The sequence below is a fragment of the Equus przewalskii genome, chromosome X (genome assembly GCF_037783145.1).
Source record: "Equus przewalskii isolate Varuska chromosome X, EquPr2, whole genome shotgun sequence".
Lineage (NCBI taxonomy): Eukaryota > Metazoa > Chordata > Mammalia > Perissodactyla > Equidae > Equus > Equus przewalskii.
The window spans coordinates 90,120,844-90,144,229 of record NC_091863.1 but is presented as its reverse complement, the minus strand read 5'-3'; the positions used below and the strand labels follow the sequence as shown (position 1 = coordinate 90,144,229).

Genomic DNA, 23,386 nt, shown 5'->3' with positions numbered 1-23,386 from the left:
CAGTGGTATATCTTTTTTGACCCTTTTACTTTCAACCTATTTGTGTCTTTGAATCTAATGTGTGTCTCTTATACACACGCATATAGTTGGATATGTTTTTCTTCCATTCTGCCAATTACTGCCTTTTATTTGAAATGTTTAATGCATTTACATTTAATGTCATTACTAATAAAGTAGAGTTTATTGTCTGTCAGTCTTCCATTTGTTTTCTATGTATCATATCTTTTTTGTTCCTCTATTCCTCCATTAATGCCCTTTTTGTGTTGAATTGATATTTTCTAGTGTACTACTTTAATTCTCTTCTGTTTCATTTACTATATTTTGAGTTATTTTATTGGTGGCTGCTCTAAGGCGTTTACATCTTAATTTTAAAAAATTAATATGGATTAATACCAACTTAATTTCAATAGTAATACAAACTTTCTTCCAATATACCTCTGTTCCCTCCACTCTCCTTTCAGCTATTATCATGCAAATTACATATATCATACATTATCAGCCCATCAACATACTTTTATAATAATTGACTTATGAACTTTTGTTTTAAATCAAAAAGGAGAACAAAAATGTTACAACTAACATAGATTTATACTGTCTTTTAATTTACCTCTGTAGTTCTTTTAATTATATTCTTTATTCTTTCATATACATTCAAGTTACTGTATAGTATCCTTTTATTTCTTCCTGAAGGAATCCCTTTGTTGTTTCTAGTCTAATCAGGTCTAATCAGTCATCAGTCTCCGTTTATCTGGGAAAGTCTTCATATCTCCTTCACTTTTGAAGGATAGTTTTACTGGATATAAAATTCTCTATTGACAGTCTTTTTCTTTCTGCACCTTGACTATGTCTCCCATTACCTTCTGGCCTCAACTGTTTCTGATGAAAAGTCAGTCATTAATCTTGTTGAAGAAACATTATGTAATAGGTCACTTCTTTCTTGCAGCTTTCAAGATTCTCTCTTTGTCTTTTGACATTTTGATTATAGTGTGTCTAAGTGTAGATCTCTTTGAGGTTAATCTACATGAATTTTGCTGAGTTTCTTGGATGTGTAGATAAATGTTTTCCCATAAAATTTGAGAAAGTTTTGGTCGTTATTTTTAAATATTCCATCTGCCCCTTTCTCTCTCTTCTCTAGTACTGAGACTACTATTATGTGTATGTTGGTGCACTTGATGGTGTCCTACAAGTCTCTGAGGCTCTGTTCACTTTTCCACATTCTTATTTTCTTTATGTTCCCCATGCTAAATAATTTCAACTGACCTATCTTCACATACACTGATTCTTTTTTGGTCAGCTCAAAATCTGCTGTTAAGCTCCTCTAGTGGACTTTTCATTTCAGTTATTGTACTTTTCAATTTCAAACTTTATGGTGTTTTTGTAATTCCTATCTCTTTATTGATGTTGATTGTTCAGTAAGACAGTATTCTCATACTTTCTTTTAATTCTTTAGACTTTTTTTTCAGTTCATTTAATATATTTATAATAGCTGACTTAAAGTCTTCCTCTAGGAGTCCAGTTCTTGGGCCTCCTTTGGGACATTTACTTTTTTTTCCTAATTTATTTTTATTGCAGTAACATTGGATAACATTATATAACTTTCACATGTACATGATAATATATTTCAAATTCTGTGTAGATTACATCATGTTCACCACCCAAAGACTAATTATAATCCATCACCACACACATGTGGCTAAACACCACTTGTACCCTCCTCTCTCCCCACTTCTCCTCTGGTAACCACCAATCCAACCTCTGTTGTTATGTGTTTGCTGTTGTTTTTATCTTCTACTTATGAGTGAAATTGTACAGTATTTGACATTCTCCCTCTGACTTATTTCACTTAGCATAATAACCTCAATGTCCATCCATGTTGTCACAAACGTCTGGATTTCATCATTTCTTATGGCTGAGTAGTATTCTATTGTATACCACATCTTCTTTATCCATTCGTCCCTTCATGGGCACCTAGGTTGCTTCCCAGTCTTGGTTATGGTTACTAATGCTGTGATGAACATAGGGGTGAATGTATCTTTATGTATTTGTGTTCTCAAGTTCTTTGGATAAATACCCAGCAGTGGAATAGCTGGATCATATGGTAGATCTATTCTTAATTTTCTGAGGAAACTCCATACTGTTTTACATAGTGGCTGCACCAATTTGCACTCCCACCAACAGTGTATGAGGGTTCCCTTCTCTCCATAGCCTCTCCAACACTTATTGTTTCCTGTCTTATTAATTATAGCCATTTTGATGGGAGTGAGGTGATATCTCATTGTAATTTTGATTTGTATTTCCCTGATGGTTAATGATGTTGAACATCTCTTCATATGCCTGTTGGCCATCTGTATATCTTCTTTGGATAAATCTCTGTTCAGATCTTTTGCCCATTTTTTAATTGGGTTGTTAGTTTTTTTGATGTTGAGATGTATGAGTTCTTTGTATATTTTGGATATTAACCCCTTATCTGATATATGGTTTTCAAATATCTTCTCCCAATTGCTAGGTTGTCTTTTCGTTTTGTTGATGGTTTCCTTTGCTCTGCAGAAGAGTTTTAGTTTGATGTAGTCTGATTTATTCATTTTTTCTGTTGTTGCCCCTGCCTGGGCAGACATGGTATTTGCAAAACTGCTGCTAAGACTGATATTGAAGAGCATTGTGCCTGTGTTTTCTTCTAGAAGTTTCATGGTTTCGGGTCTTACATTCAAGTCTTTAATCCATTTTGAGTTGATTTTTGTGCATGGTGTAAGATAATGGTCTACTTTCATTCTTTTGCATGTGGCTGTCCAATTTTCCCAACACCATTTATTGAAGAGACTCTCCTTTCTCCACTTTATGTTCTTGGTTCCCTTGTCAAAAATTAGCTGTCCATAGATATGTGGGTTTATTTATGGGCTCTCAATTCTGTTCCATTGATCTGTATGTCTGTTTTTGTGCCAGTACCATGCTGTTTTGGTTACTATAGCTTTGTAGTATATTTTGAAATCAGGAAGTGTGATGCCTCCCCCTTTGTTCTGTTTTCTCAGGATTCCTTTGGCTATTTGGGGTCTTTTGTTGCTCCATATAAACTTTAGGATTCTTTGTTCTATTTCTGCGAAAAATGTTCTTGGAACTTTGATAGGGATTGCATTGAATCTATAGATTGCTTTACGAAGTATGGACATTTTAACTACGTTAATTCTAACTATGTTCATTTTCTATTGACTGGTTTTTTTTCTGTATATAGGCCATACTGTGCTATTCCTTTATGTGTCCAGAAATTTTTGTTGAAAACTGGACATTTCAAATAATATAGTGTTGCAGCTGTGGAAGTCATATTACTCCCCTATCCAGTGTTTGTTGCTGTTGTTGTTTACTGTTGTCTTTTGTTGCTGTTGTTTGCTTATTTAGTGAATTTCCTGGACTAATTCTGTAAAGTCTCTATTCTGTGTTGTGTGTAGCCACTGAAGTCTCTGCTCAGTTAGCTTAGTGGTCAGTTAATGATTGGACAGAGATTTCCTTAAATGCCCTGAACTACTAATTCTCTCAGCTTTTGCCAAGGGGCTCTGTGTTGGGGCAAGCCTTCAATGCCCTGGCAGGCAGTTAACAATTATGCCTTAACCTTAACTTCTTGATTGTGCAGAGACACAAGGTCAGTCCTATATGAGAGATTAGGCCCTTCTCAGATCTTTTCTTCACATACACACAGCACTGCATATGTGTAACACATTTTAGAGTCCAAGGAAAATTTGAGAGCTCTTCAAAGCCCTTTATCAACAGCTCATTCCCCATATTTTCCTTATAAGTTTTTGGCCAGACTCTTGTTTGCCCTAACTGCCTCAGGGAACTATAGTATTAAACAATTGTAGATAATTTTTTTGGACAGCCTGGGGAGAGGGTTTTCTTCATTGAGAAAGCTCTGAAGCAAGGTCAAATAAAGACAAACCCTGAGAATGGAGCTTTTCCAGAGATTTACCAGACAGGTCAAATAGTGATAATTCTCAGAGGATGGGCCTTTATGGACATCCAACCCATTCTGTCATCTGAAATGGCAACTAAACTGCTGATTTTTTTCGGTTACTGTGGTTCTGACATTGCAGATAGGTTTTCAAGGCTACCATAAATCTTTCGAGTATGCAATGGGACTAGAGCAAGTGAAATGCATTCTGTTTCTACTGAGATTTAGCTGTTTTTCTGGAATAAATGATTCTCAAATTGTTGCATGCCTCTGATTAATTTCCAGAGTTCTGAAAATGCCACTTTTAATAATTTTTTTCCCAGTGTTCTCATTGATTTTACGGAGGATCATATTTTCAGAAGTCCTTAAGCCACCATGCCAGAAGTGCTTCTCCCATGCTGGGTATTTTCATATTCCTATAAATATTCTTCAGCTTTGTTAGGGACATAGGTAGGATACCTGGAAACAGAACAATCCTTTCCAGTCTTCCTTTTAAAATTTTTTTATAGGGAACCAGAGATCTGTTTAGTCTAGGGCTAGTTATTTCCAACAACCTAGGTAAGACCTTTCTCCCTAGTGCCCTATAATGTATGAAGGTTTCCAGTCTGGCTAGTGGCAATAAGATCTAATTCCCCTTTCTGTATGAGCACCAGGTAATTTTACATCTAATCCCTCAAGTGGTTCTTTCTCCAGCTTTGTACTGTCTTCTCATATACATGTACTGATCAGTATTCTCCTTAATACCTATGAGGGACCCTAAGCAGATATATGGAGTTCTCGCTCCATGAAACTCCCTTTCTTATCCAATACTATATCCTGTGATCACTAGCTACCTTGGTTTCCCTTGGCTCTTAGCTCTAGCTCCTCATTACAGGGAGTTCACCAGTCTCCTCTTCAGTTCCCTCTCCCTGTACCATGGCCTGGAAACTCTCTCAAGGCAGTAAGCTTGGACAATCATAGAATTCTCCTTACTTGTTTCCCATCTCTCAGGGACAACTGTCCTTCATTGGCTTATGTATAGTGTCCTAAAAACCATTGTGTCATATGTTTTGTTTCATCTTTTGGTTGTTCCAAGTGGGAGGTAAAATTCAGTCCCTATTATTCCATTTTGGTCAGAAGCAGAAATCTCTACATGACATATTTTTAAGTTTAATCTGTATTATTAACATTTTCCCCGTTATTTTTTCCAGTTTTTTGAAGTATAATTGGCTATCATTTATTTAGTTTGGATCATCAATAAAACAATAAATTCAGCCCTGACTTCCAGAATTTTGCCAATTTGTGTGGTGTAAATACTGCCACTATGGACAATTTTAAGCTACTAATATATGTAATATTTCCACTGTAGAGATACAATAGATGTAAATAACCTGAAGAGGATAGATTACAGTAAAATAATTGCAAAGTGGTGAGTTTTAAGTATTACTTTGTTTTGAACATAATTTATTTAATTGTAAGTTGATTTAGTTTAATTTCTAATGATAAGTATGTTTAGAAACCAGCTTACAAAACTCCTAAAAGTTCAACAATCAGCTCTTGTGAGATAGTATGAGCCATCTGCAGCAGTCTACTGGCTCTATTTCTGGAGATTAGAATCTCTGTGGAAGCATCACTATAAATTGGCATGCAAGGAGCAGAATTCATCTACCTCGGGACATGCGTGTATGCTCCCTGCTTACCAAGGATGTTAGGCCACTGTAACAAATACATAAAGCAAGTATTTGGCCACCTTCTTTTTCTCCAGAACAAAAATAGCTATCCTCAAAATTCTACCATTAAAAATTCATTACCATGAATCTTGAAGTCTTTTTCATTTCTAAGAATCCCCTTTTAAAATGGTAAGGTATTTCCTGTGAGTGGTAATACTTTAAGCCTTTTAATCTGCTAACACCTTTATGGATATCAGGCAGCTAAGTGAGAAAAAGGTCCTCTGTCATTGGCCCATAGGCTCTCTGATTGGCGCAAGCAGTGTGGCTAGATGTGGGAGGGAAATTAAACAAGGAAAGTAGGAATACACCCCAAAACTGCCCTTTTCATAGTCTTTTAGAAGGTCAGCTCCAGCATATCCACATGTGGGACTGGGTTTTAAATACTAAAAAAGTAACTGGTGCCTTCTATCTTGGCCTGACTACCCACTAGCAGGGAATGCCATATGAGCTGCTGACTGTTCTGTCTTGCCCATCCCTTCCACAACATTCTTATATTGGGAAAAAATTGAAAGAAGCAAAATACAACAAGATCATCCACAAACTTCAAAGGTTTACAACACCCTTACAAAATAAAATAAAACACCCTTACAACAGTAGCCATGCAAAAACGTTCAGCAGTTCATGTAAATAGAGAAAAGGAATACTATAATGAGAAACCAGAGAAAAATGAGGAAGAAGAATTTGCTATAGAAACCTGGATTTGTGCTGAAACTGCCATTTTTGACTTGAGTTCAAAATAATATTTTTTCTCACTATTAAAAAACAAAATTATAGGGGCCGGCCCCATAGCCGAGTGATTAAGTTCATGTGCTCCACTTTGGCGGCCCAGGGTTTCACCAGTTTGGATCCTGGGCACGGACATGGTACCACTCATCAGGCCACGGTGAGGCGGCGTAACACATACCACAGGCAGAGGTCCTCACAATTAGAATATACAACTATGTACTGGGGTAAGTTGGGGAAAAAGGAAAAAAAAAAAGAAGAACATTGTCAACAAATGTTAGCTCAGGTGCCAATATTTAAAAATATATATATATATATATATATAGGGGCCGGCCCAGTGGCACAGCAGTTAAGTTCGCACGCTCTGATTCTCGGCGGCCCAGGGTTTGTCAGTTCAGATCCAGGGTGCAGACATGGCACCACTTGGCACGCCATGCTGAGGTAGGCATCCCACATACAAAGTAGAGGAAGATGGGCACTGATGTTAGCTCAGGGCCAGGCTTCCTCAGCAAAAAAGAGGAGGACTGACAGTAGTTAGCTCAGGGCTAATCTTCCTCAAAAAAAAAAAAAAAATATATATATATATATATAAATGGGTGATGTATAATAACCCATTAATAAATATGTAGAATGTATGCAACCTTTTTAACACCTTTGAAGAAGAAGAGTGCAAAGAGCCAGATCAAACTGCTCTAACCATAAATCAGCAATTTCTGTGCAAAGGTATTAGGCCCATCCACCAAGCAGGTAGTGCAAATTCCCAATAGATACAGAGTTTCAAGGGGCAGAACACTACTGACTCCTCCCCTCAATAAAAAAAAGTATCACGGCCAAGTCACCTGATAAAGCCGCCTCACTTCCTCCTAATCCCAAACCCAGGGCAACCTCTCAATGCCTACCATGAGTGGAGTCTATTAATTTAGATATATCACGCAAGAAACAGGTGGAACTGGCTTGCCCCCATCTGCACAGCTGTTGGAATGTGAATGCTACCTCCTTCAGAATTTTTTTAAACATTCATCTATGTAAAAAGGTAAATGATAACTCTGTGAGGTTGGCGAAGGTAAGTGAAAGAATTGAATGAGACAATGTATGTGAAAGAACTGTGTAGTCATAAAGCTCTAGATAAATATCAGGGATCTTTAAACTATAGAGAGATCATAAAAGCTTTCTGACTCCTGAGACACATTTCATCTGAGAGAGACAACGGCCAAGAGGAACTTTGTTAATGGGAGGTACAAAATCCCAAGATACTAGTTTTCAAGGAAACTTGAGGATAAATAAAAGTCCCATACTGCACAGTAAGTTGAAAACATAACTTACTGAACTGCTTACTATAAGAAGTAGTACAGTATGACTAATTATATAAATAACACTAATAAAAGGTTCTAGTCAACTGGAACTCATCAAATTATGGTTCCACAAATCACTGATGTTCTTCAGTTTGCACCGAGGAGTTCTGTCACAAAAATCCATCTGTGGCAGTCATTCCTTGGTTTGCAGAAACAATAGTAGTTCATGGGGAAAATTTTTTCCATTTCAGGTTTTTCAGTCACAAATTTCTCTTAAATCCTTTAGTGACTGCCAGCAGGCAGCAAAACAAATGAACCTGTAGAAAAAGGACACCTAGGAAAAGCATATCAGGTGTCATTGATGGTTTGCTTTTATTCTTTCACGGTCACATACCTGTGCCTGCACTTAAACTACTAGGAAAATTTCCTTGTAGTCCTCTGATGGCATGAAACATACTGTCTCAGTCTCACCTCTAAGAGCCACTTCCCCACAAGGGAAAGTGGTGGCACGAAGGGCCGGAGACGCAAAACAGGGCAATTGTAACCTGAGGCAGTCTTGGAGGCAGAAAATTCTGAAAAGAAGCCAAATTGTGCAGCCAAGAAGAACACAATTCACAGCAGCATTTAATCCAGAGAGCAAGGTTTGGATAGGACAGGTAGCTGGGAGGATAGACAGCATGAGGGAACAGGGCTTGAGTTGAAGCAGATGAAAGATATGCTGAGCAGAGCTTTTGTATATGTTAGTATGCCCCTCTATTTACATGGTGCTCAGTCCATATTGAGGTAATGGATGCAAATGCTTAAAGAAGTTGGATTAAATTTATAGCAATATCTTATAAGGTCCACAGATAGCATCCTGACTTCCAGGTGGTCTGCTATCCAGACTTGAGAAGCACTAAAGTTAACTTGTGGGTGACAGAGCCGTAGGGGATCATCAATAGACAATAGAGATCTCTGGCAATAGTCTTAATTCTTGGAAGGGGCACAATGGAGAAAAACCCTCTCTTCTGAGAACATATTCCTTGGAGTCTCTATTAGAGGAAAGATCTTGGGCTAGTTCCCCTTATAATGGAAATCACTAGGATTCATTAAGATAGCTCTGAGCAGTATGACTGCTATTTCTGGGAATCAACACTCAGGAGGCTGTAGGCCCAGACCTCAGAAAATCAGTGCAACCCCATCTTTGAGTCCTGTTCTATTCTACCTTAGGAGTACAGGCATATAACGTTGGACTGACCCCAGTGTCAAAGGGAAACATGATTCACTCTATATTATCTAGTTTGTTTCATCTGTAAAAACAGCCCAAACTAGTAACTGAGTCTCAAACTTCATTTCTTTTAGCCTGAATCATCCAGTTTGCCTGTCTTTAGGGAGTAAACACACGGCTAACTGATAAATGTGTCCCACACTTGGTGCTGTATCTAACCCAGTGGTCTCTAAGTATCATAAATGTTGCTAATACTGTGAAAACATTTACTGTTTTAATAAATAGTTGATTTTAGGGCTGACATTGATCTTAGCAATCACCTTTTCTATCCCTGTCATTTCACAGAAAAGGAAACAGACATTCAGAAGAGGTAATGTGACTTGCTTGAGTTCATACTTCAAATTAGTGGAAGAGCTGAGACTAGAATCCAGGCCTCCTGTTCCCAGGACACTATTCTTTAAACTGCACCATTTACACATAGAGGTATGTACCATTATTTCCAGGTAAGTCCCCTGCCAAATTTTTAACTTTTTTTGAAACTGTACTATTGTAATATTTCAAGTTCTAATCTTGAATGTCGGGGCAGGCAGGAAGGTGGAGAGCTAACCATCTTTGCAGGAAATATATCCTATACAAAAGTAAAACCCTCTCAGTAACAACAAGGGTGACCTGGTTTTAGAGATCCCAATATGCAAAATGAGAAAGTCACAAAAAGTCACACTGAAGGAGATTGCATTATAAGAGAATACTCAGCAGAACTTCTTGAGTGCATTTAAGCATTTAAGATCATTACTTGGCAGAACCCTCTGGGGCAGAGAAACAAAGTTAAAATGCTAAGAGCCACTGCCAAATGAAGACCAAAAAGAAGGCAAAATAAGCATCTTTGATGTAAAATGGAAGTCATGAAGAAATAGAATCTGTTTGACAGAAACTCAGTTTACCCTGAAAATATCAGTGTCCTAGTATCCAGCCTAGTGAAGAGCCTTTCTCAATCACATGGATAGCAGCAAGATCACTCTTCTAGTCATGCATGCTTAAACTTGGATATCATACTGAGGTTCTCTCTATATGTCATTCCCTAGAGTCTATTACCAAGCCCTGTTTTTTCTTCCTTTGAAATAACTTTAAAATTCTTCTCTTCTTCTCCATTCTGACTACCAGCATTCTAGATGGGACTTCGTTATCTTATGGCAAAAGTCCCGTTGCCTCCTACTCTAATTTACAATTTGCACAGCCATAGGAGTCACCTTATAATATATAACTTTCTTGATTACATCCTGTTTAAGAAGCCAGAGTGATACCCAGATGCCTATGTGATCAAGTCCTAGCTTCTCAACCAGATGCTCAATATTCTCCAAAAAACAGGCCCATCTTACCTACCCCTACATACTTCCTTCTCTTCTCAAACACTGCCACACTCAAGGCAGTGCCAATTCCCATCGTTGGCTTCCATCCCCACCCCACATATAAGAGAAGTGTTCTCCCAACTTCCACATCTACCTATCTAAATCGTACCTAGCTTTTAAGATCCAGCTCAGGTTCTACCTCTTCCACCTATCTTTCCTAAACACCTCCCAATAACTTTAGCTAATCTTGGTCTTACAATTTTAATTAGTGCCCACTATTCTCAAGGTACTGATCTCCTCACTTCTTTAGAAAGAGAAAAAAACTAGCAAGTAAAAGTTGGGACCCATTTAATAAAAATCCTTCTCCGAAACAGAGGAATGGACAAATGTTCATATAGCCCCTGATGTCTGTTACTGTGGAGAGCGCCAGGCCATTATTTGAAGGTTTCCCCAATCTTTCTTCCTCCCAAGATGAAAGTAACATCTGTTGTAACATCCTAAATGTACTTTATTCGTGACATGTGACCAATTTGTTACAGAACCAGAGATTCTTCGAAATATATGAGAGGGAAGGGACTTTGGATCATCAATTATACATTATACATGAGAAAACTGAGCTCCATTTCTGTTTCCTGGACTTACTGATATTTTTCCCCTTTAGAAAGCCACTTCTGGTAAATTAATAAAACAGTTTAGAAGGAAGTTCAGCAGTATGTATATTTAATAATGCTGCTTGGTTTTCACCCAGTAATTTGAGTTCTGGGAAGCTATACTAAGCAAATAACTTTGAATATATAGAAAAATCTTTATATACAAATATATATATATACACAAATATATACAAATACAAATATATACAAAAATATCTATCACAGCTTTATTTATAACAGTCAAGATAAATGGAAGAAATCATACATATCCCCAGACTGGAAACTAGTTAAGTACATTACAGTATACCTGATCTGACCCAATGAAATATTATGTAGCCATTTAGCATGATATTTTACCATATGATGGTGTAAAACATACTGTCTTAATCTCAGCCAGCAGAGCCACTTCCTCACAAGGGAAATGGGTGGTGGGAAGGGCAGAAGAGTCAAAGACTGTTATAATGGGTAATGATGTGTGGGAAATTCTTGCAAAATATTAAGAAAACTGGATAAAAAAATGTCAATCCAGGATGAACACGTTTAAAAATTCATGGGGAAAAACAAGAATGGAATTATTTATTTCAAACTACATTGTGTGATTTTTTTAAATGATTATTCATGATTTGCTGATTTAAGTAAAAATTTTGTAATTTTTATTTTAAAATAATTTCAGACACATAGAAAAGTTGTAGGAACAGTACAACAGTCCTGTGTACCCTTCACACAGATTCCCTAATTGTTAGCATAAAAAAACTTTTAAAGAAGTCCCTCTGCTCCATTTAACGAGGGTTTGGCCAATAAGCTCCTATGTGAGCATTTCCACTTTAGATTCCAAAGTGAAGGGGAAACAGAAAGGGGACAGACACTCATTTCTCATGGCCTGTGGGATCTGGGATGAAAGCCAGCCCTAAGACAAATAATCAGATGCAAGACTTTTAATCAATTACACTGCCTATTATTTGCTGTAATCAGTGTCATCCAATTCTGCCTTTCCCTTGACTACTTCAAGGAACATCATGCAGACAAAGTGATAATGAGTGTTGAGCAACAGATTTAAACACCCTCATGCAGCTGAGTGACTTGAAGCAGACAAATATATATTTTTCGCTCATGTCTTCATTCTAGTGAAGATGAAAAGCATTGATTTAATCCAGCCTCCAGCGGTTCTACATAACTCCCCTGGACATCAAATAAAAGTGAATAAAGAGTTGAAGAGCTTACAAAAATAAAAACATAACATGTCCATAGCCATAAAATTGTATTATGCAAATGAAAGTACCCACATTTTAACATAGATACCGTACATTTCCTCCCTAAATTTGGATGAGTCTTCTGTATTATAGACATTATAGAGGTAGAAGAGTCATTTGGGTCATCTAGCACTATCCAATAGAACTTTCTGTAATGATGAAAATGTTCTATATCTGTGCTGTCCAATATGGTAGCCATGAGTCACCTGTGGTTATGAAGGGCTTGAAATGTGACTGGTACAACCGCAGAGCTGAATTTTTAAATTCATTTAAATTTAAATAGGCACATGTGGCTAGCAGCTACTGTACTGGATAGTGGAGATCTAGCCCCTCCTCCACTCTAAGTAGAAATTTCCTCTCCATTCCCCTGGTCTATTTATACTCTCCCTGATGATCACATCCACTTCCAACAGCTTTAGTTAACACTTACAGTGATGGTACTCAATCTTGGCTGCATGTTACATTCACCCAGAGAGCTATTTTTAAATGTCAATGTGCGGGTATTTTTTAAAAGCTCCTCAGGTGATTCTAATGTGCAGCCAGGGGAGAACTTTGAAGAGTATGCTGATGAATTACAATTCTATACCAACAGATCTCAATGTTGAGTTCCACATGCTGACTAGATCTCTCCTTCCTGATGTCCAAAAAAACCCCTCAAACACCAACATATCCAAAAGGGACATCATTATCTCCTGTTGTCCTCATCCAAATCCTTCAAACTGTAATTGCTTAACTTACCTCTGCCATTTTGCTATTTGTTTTCTACATGTCTTATTATTTTTTGTTAATTCCTTCATTGCTACCTTCTTTTACATTTAATTGATTTTTTGTAGTGTATCATTTTGATTTACTTCTCATTTCCTATTCTACATATGTTTGTAGTTATTTTCTTAGTGGTTACTCTGGGGATTACAATTAACATCTTCAAGTTATAGCAAGTTATTTGAATTAATAATAACTTAGTTTCGATAGTATAAAAAATTCTATTCCTATGCAGCTCCATCCTTCTGCCTTTATGCTGTTATTGTCACAACTTACATCTTTATATATAATATGCCCATTAACATAAATTTGTAATTTTTGTTCTATGCATTTATCTTTTAAATCATATAGGAAAAAAAGACTTACAAACTAAAAGTACAATAAATATTGACTTTTATATTTAGCTATGTAGTTATCTTTACCAGTGTTCTTTATATATTCATATGGCTTTGAATTACTATCTAGCCTGAAAGAATCCCTTTAGCATTTCTTGTAGGGCAGGTTTACTGGCAATGAACTCCTTCAGCTTTTGTTTATCTGAGAACATCTTAATTTCACCTTCATTTTTGAAGAATAGTTTCGCAGGATATAGAATTTTGGTTGAGAGGTGTTTTTTTTCCTTTTGACACTTTAAATATATCACCCCACTGCCTTCTGACTTCCATGGCTTCTGAAGAGAAATTGGCTGTTAATTTTATAGAAGATCCCTTGTATGTGACAAGTCACTTCTCTCACTGCTTTCAAGATTTCCTCTTTGTCTTTTGACAGTGGGATTATAATGTGTCTTGATGTGGAATCTCTTTGAATTTAGGCTTCTTGGAGTTTTTTTGATCTTCCTGGATATATAGATTCATATATTTCATCAAATTTGGGAAGTTTTTGACCATTCTTTCCTCAAATGTGCTTTCTGCCACTTCCTCTTTCTCCTCTCCTTCTGGGACTCCCATTATGCATCTATTTGTACACTTGATGGTATCTCACATACCTCTGAAGTGTTATTCATTTCTACTCTTTTTTACTTTCTGCTCCTCAGACTGGATAATTTCAATTGATATATCATCAGTTTCATTGATTCTTTCTTCTACCTGCTCAAATCTGCTGTTCAGCATTTGGCAAACACTGGGACGTCTCCTCCAACTCTGAGAAAATTCCAGTGGGGATAAAACAAAGGCAATTCGCTGAACTGATCCATCTTTTTCATGCAGCAATTCAGTACATATGTATTGACCAATCAAAACATATAATCATGGAGCCAGCCTGGTGGCACAGTGGCAGTTAAGTTCACATGTTCTACTTCGGTGGCCCAGGGTTTGCCAGTTTGGATCCCAGGTGCTGACCTACACACCACTTGTCAAGCCATGCTGTGGCAGGCATTCCACACATAAAGTAGAGGAAGATGAGCACGGATGTTAGCTCAGGGCCAGTCTTCCTCAGCAAAAAAAGAGGAGGATTGGCAGCAGATGTTAGCTCAGGGCTAATTTTCCTCAAAAAAACAAAAAACATGCAATCACAATTCTTTCAGAACAAAATCTATATTGCTACCTCCACTGGTACCAGCAAGCCATACTAGGAATGTGGGCCACTGTCCCCATGGCTATCTCCAAGCTAAGGAGTCGGGGATGGCAGGCAGTTCGGTAAAAATGCCACAAAACTCTCTTACCAAAATTTAGTACCTTCTTTCTTCATTAAGCATTACTCCACTTGTTGTAAGTTTATATTAGATTGCCAAGTTCAGAAAAAGTTGAATCTGGTGGTTTTTGCTAGGTTATTCATTGCATTAGTGGAGAGAAGGTTTTTGGACTTCGCTACTCTGCTATGCTATATAATGTCCTTTTTCTCCTAATCAAATTTTTTGTGGCAATTTTTAGACATTTATCCTTTCACTTAAATTTTAATTTTTTGTCCAGCTCCATATAAAACTCAAATATGATACTTTTTGTAATTTATATATTAATTTGGCAGTAAATTATATTTTTGCTAGGTTGAGTCTTTCTATTCAGTCACATTGTGTGCTTCTCTATTATCTTTGGTCTTCTTTTATCTCCTTCAATAACTTCTTTCACATGTTCCTTTCTAGGTAAGTTTATTCCTGAATATCTTAAGATGCTGTAACTCTCATGCACCAGATTTCAAGTTCTGAGTGATGATGGATGATTATTGTTAAAAATTTTTTTAAAGCTATTGATATTTGTATATTTTTCTTGCATTCTGTCACCTTACCAAAGTCTCTCGTCACTTCTAAAAGATTTTTGTAAAGTTTCTTGGGTGTTTTATTATACAATTATAGTATCTGCATATGATGGTAATTTTTTCTCCTCTGTTAAATATTTATAATATTTTCATGTTCTTCTCTTATTAGTCAGAACCTTAAAATTGAATAATAGTGCTGATTCTGGCATCCCTATCTTGTTCTTGATTCTAATGGCAATGGGTCCAGTATTTTACAATTTATTATGATATTTATTATTGATTTGAGGTAAATAGCCTGTTGTGTATAGGTAGTTTACTTCTGTTCTAATTTTACTTAGATTTCTTTCAAAGAAATAGGTGGTAAGTTATATCAATTTTTTTCACCAATTGACAGAATCACGTTTTCTTTCCTTCAAGTTGTTGACTTATTACTGAATTATATTGAAAATTTCCTCATATTAAACCATGCTTGCATTCTTAGGACAAATTCCACTTAGCTATAATGTGTTATTCTTCAAATACACTACTGATTTTAATTTGCTAATATTTTGTTTAGAATTTTTGGAATTATTTTCATGGTTGAAATTTGCAGTTTTCATTTTGGGGTATGTTTATCAGGATTTGGCATTAAGATTATGCTAAGGCTGTAGAATTAATTGGGGAGTGTTCTTTCTTTTTCTTTTTTCTTTTCTTTTCTTTCCTTTTCTTTTTTTTTTTTAAAGATTTTATTTTTTCCTTTTTCTCCCCAAAGCCCCCCGGTACATAGTTGTGCACTCTTCGTTGTGGGTTCTTCCAGTTGTGGCATGTGGGATGCTGCCTCAGCGTGGTCCGATGAGCAGTGCCATGTCCGTGCCCAGGATTCGAACTAATGAAACACTGGGCCACCTGCAGCGGAGCGCGCGAACTTAACCACTCGGCCACGGGGCCAGCCCCTCCTTTTCTTTTTTTTTAATATATTTTTTTTGCAGGGGAAGATTTGCCCTAAGCTACCATTTATTGCCAATCTTCCTCTTTTTCCTTCCTTTTTTCCCCCCAAAGCTTCAGTACGTAGTTGTGTATAGTTGTGAATTCTTCTGGTTCTTCTACATGAGCCACCACCACAGCATGGCTACTGACAGACGAGTGATGTGGTTCCACACCTGGGAACCAAACCCAGACCACTGAAGCAGAGCGCACAGAACTTTAACTGCTAGGCCATCAGGGCTGGTTCTCTTTCTTTTTCTATAATTTGAAATATTTTTAATATCAAGATAACCATCTATATTTTTTAAAGCTCTATATACAGCTGTGAAACCCCTTGAGCTGAATTACTTTTAATTGGTAGATATTTCAAACTATTTAATTTCCTCTATGATTTTTAATCCATTCAGGTTTTCCTTTATTTGCGGTTTAATTTTGGTAATTTTCCAGAAAATGCTGTCACTTAGGATGCCTTCAGCTTCTTGTAACAGAAAAGCATCCCTAAAAGTGGGTTAACAGAAAGGGAGTTTTCATCTCACACAACTAGAAGTCTAGAGGTTGAGCAGCTCCGAGATTGGTTAATTCAATGGCTCAAAGACATCATAAAGGACCCAATTTATGCCATCCTCAGCATGTAGGCTGCATTTTTCAGGTTGGCTCTCCCCATAGACCCAAGATGGCTACCAAAGTCTTTGGTGTCACATGGAAATGACAGCATTCAGAGCCGAAAAGGGAAATATTTCTTTATTTACGTCTCTTTTTAAGAACAAAGAAATCTTTCCCAGAAACCCTCCAGCCTATCTCATTGTTCAGAATTGCATCAAATGCTCAAATCTAGTTCAGCCACTGGCCAAAGAAATGAAATTTCCAATATTGACCTAGTCTTTGACTAATTAACACTTTTTCCTTGAGGTGAAGGAGGGACCTCTTGCCTGAGCTCATGTCTGCATGGAGGGGAGGAGGTTAAACATACAAACAAAAGCAGAGCTCTAGTGACAGAGCATTCCCCCGTCCTCCCACCACTATTTCATATAGTAATTCAATACATATCTATTGAGAACCTACTAGGTGCCAGGCTCTGGTTATAGAGTAGGAAACATGACAGATAAGGTGCTTGCTATTATGGAGTTTACATTTTGGTTGGGAGAGCTAGATGTTAAAATAATAATATATAATAATAATAAATAAAAATATGGTCATTTCAAAGAGTGACAATTTCTTGATGAAAATCAAATCAGGGTAAGGAGATGTGGGATGACTTATGAGTATCTTGCTCCATTAGAAAAGGTGGTCTTGGAAGGCTTACTGAGGAGATGATATTTGAGCTGAAACTACATGATAAGAAGGAAACTGTGAAGATCTAGTGGAAGAGGATTATAGGCAGTGAACCACATGGGCAAAGGTCCCAAGGTGGTCACATGCTTGAGAAGCTTGAAAAATAGAAGGCAAGCCAATGTTCTCCTAAAATACCACTGAGTTTTATATACTCACACCTGAGTACATACTGAGTCCATCTTCTAGAATAACCATCTCTAAATTGCTGTCTATCGAACTCCTACCAACGCTTCAAGACATAGCTCAAGTATTACTTTCTCTTCAATTACCTCCCCAGATAGAGTTGTGTCCCTGCTATATATTAGAACCCTTATCACACAGTAGTACATTTAACTTATTTTTGTCTCTCCCTCTAGACTTAGAGTTGCTTGAAGGCAAGGGCTATGTTATTTAGGTATGTGTATTTGTATTCCCCACTACCAAGTGCTCTAGGCCTGACAAATAGTGGTGCATAACAAGTATTTATTGAATTGAAACACTAAATATCTACTATTCCTAGCACTAGTATAGGCATTATTCAGCATACAAAAGAATCTACCTTCACTGAAGTAGTTAAGAATGTAGACTCTGGAGTCAGAAGCTTGGTTCTAATCCCATTTCCACCACTTACTAGCTATGTGAACTTAAGCAATTTGCTTAACCTCTCTGTGCCTCAGTTCCTTATCTGTGAGGTAGGAGATAATAATGCTAACTCCCTATAAGTGAGGAATAATTTAAATAATGTATGTGAAGTATTTTGCACACGGTATCTGGCACATGATTAGTGCTTAATGTTAATTTATTATTATTTATAAATTAATGAAATTATTGGATTGATAAGATTTATAAAAATGAAAAACCTAATACTGCAAATACATCACTATGCAGGCTGGTTTAAAGGGCCTTCTGAAACAAGATGCTATGGTATCTTGACCTCAACAAAGCATTACTGAATGAATGAATAAAGAAAAAATAGCCACAGTGTAATCTAGTTCTAGAGCACTGGGTTAGTTTCGGAGCATCAGACTTTAAGAGCAACACAGTACGGTGTAACTAGAAGCAGACCACTAGGATGCTCATAATTCTAGAGAAGGGGAGACTCAGCGCGGAGAGAGACATGAGAGCTGAAATCAAACATTTGAAGCGTTATCATGTGGAAGAAAGGAGAACTTTGTCCAATGCTGCTTTAGAGAGCAGATCTAGGACCATGGAATAGAAGTTGTAGGCAGGTGATTTCAGCTGAATATAGAGAAACATTTGCTGAAAGTCAGCACTCACCATACAGGTGAGAAAGCGGTGAGTTTCCCATCAGTGGAGGTGCTCGTTAACTGAACAATCACTTAACGAGGATATTGTCAAGGGGATGTTTTCATTGGGCAAGGAATTATTCTAGGTAACCTGTGAGGTCGCTTGCAGGAGGTTCAAGATCTAAACCTTTCTGGGAAAGATTAGTGTTACTACATTAAAATTAGGAAGTTCTCAAACTGATACTCTGCAAGGACCCAAAATATTCTCAGAATCAACACCTCACCAAATGTGTGTATGTGCATGCATGCGTGTACACACACACAATCTTCCTCTGACCAGCCCACTCCTGTGCTTTTGAACATAAAATTGCCACCTTATTCATTCTTTGGATTGGGCATTCAAGGTTTCTGTTAATATGTAATTTTTTTCCTAGAAGAGGTATGACTCTAAGCCACAAGGCCTTTATCATCAGCTTTTATCACAGCACCTGGTATATATACACTGAATGTGTTTATTATCCACCATCCACACTTGAGATTATACAAGTTTATCAGATTAAATCTACTTGCCCTAAAGGGCTCTGAAGTGATGGACAAGTAGACAGATAAGCTTGGATACGGGTGAGAGGTCACAAAGGTTTCACCATTCAAGCTTAATCCTCATGGTACAGAGCACAAGCCACGCACAGATACCAGGTTCCTCCAAAGGCATTATTGTTTTTTAGTTAGGTGGAAAACCAGGCTTTCCTCCTTACGAACAAAGTCCTGAACTGGGCAGTGATCTGGGCTGGGATTTGGCAAGACCACCTTGTGCCCTGGCCTTCTGCCCAGCCCGTTGATTTAGCTCTTTAAATCGCATCATTTAAGCCCACAAATGTCACAGATACCATTAGACAAACTCCTCTGGCTATGAGCACAGAAAAGAGAGAACACGATAAGCCCCCTGAGGCAGCCTGTTAGACCATTCCTAATCTTTCATGCTTGTGGGACTACATTGGGAGTAGGGTTCACTTGTAGAATGGCATGAAGTGCTGGCTGGTTTCGTTTTGTTCAATTAAGAATACTCTTCAAGGCCAATGCATAATAAAGGGAAAGCCAATCCCATCTCTTGGCTTAGGTTAATGGCAGGTGAGTGAAATCTGCCAAGTATAAAGGTAAAGGGTAATGGGAAGGAACCTTCCCAATAATGCATCTTCAAGAGATGCCAGAAACTCCATCGTTAGTTACTTATTCCAAGAGTAATGGCAGAGTACGACTAATAGCAAGCATATGGAGAAAGGCCTGGACCAAGATTGAGGCTAAAGAGTCAAGTGGCACCAGAAGTGAGGATTGGAAGAGGGCAGGGCACTAGGCAAGGCATTAGACATCTATATAAGCCTACGCGTAGACAATGCAGGGAACCCCTTTTACATCATTCTCAATGCGTAGTATAGAGGTGGGCATGGATACATGAAAGAGATTTCCAAGACTGGACATCAGGCCTCTCTTTTGCCTCCATTACATCTTTTCTGTCCCTCTAGACACACATCTCTTGACTCCCAAGGCCACAGCAACTTTCATAATGCAGGAGTCCACATCAAGGCATCACTAGCTGTTAGCCATGTGATTTATTGTTCCTTCCAGTTGTAGTTTTAGAGATACAGTGCCTTACAGCAAAGGACTGACTTTCTAATAGTATAATCTCAGGCAAACCTCTGGAGGAGATATTTTTCTCTACAGGGGAATACTCTGAGGCTTCTCATGACACAGCCCACTGGAAATGCAATAGACCAGATTAATTTCAAATGGAAGAGACAAAAAGTAAAACTAGACTCTGAATCAACTATATATCATCCAATTATATTTACTTCAAGCACAAATTACCGTGATTTTACTGTCCTCTCTCTTTCACTACTATAACCCACGCATCTGGCACATAGTGAGAGTTCAATGAATGGGACTGCTTGTTGCCTTCATTATTATTACTATTAGAAGCAGTAGTAGTAATAGTGCTGCTCCATTACCTGGCACAGTGCCTGGGATATATTAAGGATTCAAAAATGTAATAATTTCTTTATTGCACCAGCTACTGGCACATAAGAAGACACTGATTGAGTTAGTTCCCTTCAGTCTCACCTTTCCCTGGGGTACATTTGTCTTCAGTTTCCCTCACAGCTGTGCCTGACTAAAGTGGGCGCAGATCTTCCTGTAGCAATAACGCTTAGCCCAGCACCACCAGTGACACCATCTAAAAAGACATCCAGCCTTTTCTTCCATGGTAGCCTCTTAAATGGCAAATGGGCAGTAAGATCATTTTTCTTATGGGGAATCTGAGGTTATGAGCTACTGCCTTGGATCTTTAGCTTGCCTTTAATCCCTGTATCCTATTATAGCCTGAAATATATACCCCCTACCAATGTCTCCCAACTATGCCATTATCAATCTCACCACTTTTGTTCTCGCACTCTGTAGTGCCTAGACTACCCTCACATTTTCACATTTAATTCATCCTCAAGGACTGGCTTAAGAGCTGCCTCTTCCATGCAACATTCTCTTAGACCTCCAGCCCTCACTGAGCTCTTTCTGAAATCCCAAAGCATCAAATCAGTACCACAAAATTTAGCACTTCATTCCCCAACCATGCTGACTTTCCTCAGCTAGATTATATTTGCTCATTAAATATCCATTTGTTGAGTACCCCTCGTGTTCAAGACCCTGTGTGAGTGCTAGGAAGGCATGAATCAAGGTACTTCTACCCTAATGACAGGAAGACAAATATGCAGCTGGTGACATTGAAGAAATGTGATCCAAGTACCAGTGGAGAACTCAGAGGGAGATCAACTAACTTTCTGACAGTATTGGGGGAAGACTTAACAGAGAAGGGGACCTATAAGCAAGGTGCTGAAGCTGAGAAGGAGTTTGTTAAGTGGAAAGAGTTGGATGAAGCCATGTGCAAAGACAACTCAGAGAACATGGCTAGACAACTTAGGGTGAGCAGAACCAGACTAGATGAGAACCTAGGGTGGGATGGAGAGAGATGAGAAAATATCATGGAAGGTTTACTCATTCATTCATCAAATATATATCAAGCATCCACAGTGTGCCAGGAGCTTGGCTAGGTGCAGGTGCTAGAAAAACAGAACAGATCCAATCCCTGCACTTGAGCTTTAAAGCGAATTGGACAAAACAGCCAATCACCAAGTAAGACAAATAAATTTGTAACTGCAAACTGTGATAAACATTAAGAAGGAAGAGAAGAGAGTACATTGGAGAGAAGAATATGAAGGAATTGCTCTGAGGAGGTAACGGCTTGTTGAGGCTTGAAAGATGAAAAGAGCTGGAGAAGAGTTCCAAGCTATAATCAAAGGTCTTGAGGTGGGAAAAAGCTTGGCATGTTGGAAGAGTCAAAGGAAGCTCCACGAGGCTAAAGAATAGTGGATGAGTGTGAGAGAGATGAGGCTGTAGAGGTGAACACAAGCCTAGACCTGGTGGCGCTCAGAAAGAAGTGTTGATTTCATCACAAGAGGAGCAGGAAACTAACCAAGTAGGAGTGAAATGGGATCAGATTTGTGTTTCACAGGATAACTTGGGGGTAGTATGGAAGACGATCTGGACGGGGAGAGAATGGAATCAGGATGATCAGTTGTAAGGCTGTGGAATGGTCCAGTTAAGACATGATGAAGACAGGGACCTGTTCTTTCATATCGTCCAACAGTGACTGGCAAGGTGCTGGGGACACTGAAGGCTTCCTCTGTGTTCGTATTGATTAAATAGATATAAACTGAAGTGGGTTGTTGAGCGTCTCTTTAGGAGATTGCACTTTCTCTTCTTCCTCCTCCCTTTTTGTTTGTAATGGAGATACGGAGGCAGTCTAAAATTAGCGTTCTTAAATTCATTTGCTGTTTAGTGACAAACACTTATTCTAAGTGCCATTTTCCTTTAGCCACGCTGAGTTACTTGAAAGTAGCACAGACAAATATCAGTGCTTCTCCAGACAGCCAAAAAGCACCCTGCTCTCCTGAGACTTGGGTGCAGAGAGAAATTTGTCATTTGGGCCTGTTCAGGGCAAGAGGCAACACTCACATTCAGATACTAACTTCCCAGAAGATCACAAGCACATGAATTGCAAATGCCACTTGTTATAATATATGCTTCTCCCTCTGCCAAAGCAGGGATGTAATTACCTGGAGGAGTGAGGCAAATGTTTGTGGAAGCTTCATGTCTCTATCTTCTCTTACCTCCAGGAGATGAGACAAGAGGCCCTTTATCACATTTCCATTTCCTTTTGCTGGCAAAACAGTTCGGTAATGAAAGACACTTAAAAGGGTCTGTGAAAACTCAGCTTCCACAGCGTCCTGGAGGGAAAGGAGGTTAATCACCTAATGAGTCTGAGCCTCATCTTCTCCCCTAGGGAGGATAATTATTCCTATCTCACAGGGCTAGTACAAGGAGTCAGTGAGGAATGTGCATGCATTTGATCTGTAAACTACGATGCAAGAGCTCTCTACTGTGATTCATTCTGTGCAATTGAAGGCAAAGACTGTATTTTTTTCTTGGTCTCCCAGGGAAAATTAAACACATTTTAGGAACTCAATAATAGGTTTTACTTTAAAATCAATGCTATTAAAATCCGGCTTTAGATGTGGTGCATATAAAACAGACCATTCAATTCTCAGAATTGAATCAGATTCTCAGATCTGTCAGCTCCTTGGTTTGGAGTGGTGGAGGAAAAAGTCATGAGTGGGCAGAGGGTTTGCATGGCTTTGGCCAATGGGAGCCAATACTCCTCCAGTGAGCGGCAGCAAGAAGCAGGGCTTCAG

General features: G+C 38.2%; 1 protein-coding gene across 1 annotated transcript in view; it reads left to right on the top strand.

Moving 5' to 3' along the window:
• TRPC5 (transient receptor potential cation channel subfamily C member 5) overlaps positions 1–23,386 on the top strand; it is a 270,884-nt gene that overhangs the window by 103,353 nt on the left and 144,145 nt on the right. The window contains exon 2 of the mRNA XM_070603348.1: positions 9,214–9,351. The gene's annotated coding sequence lies outside the window, so the exon portion shown is untranslated. The remainder of the gene's footprint in view (positions 1–9,213; positions 9,352–23,386) is intronic.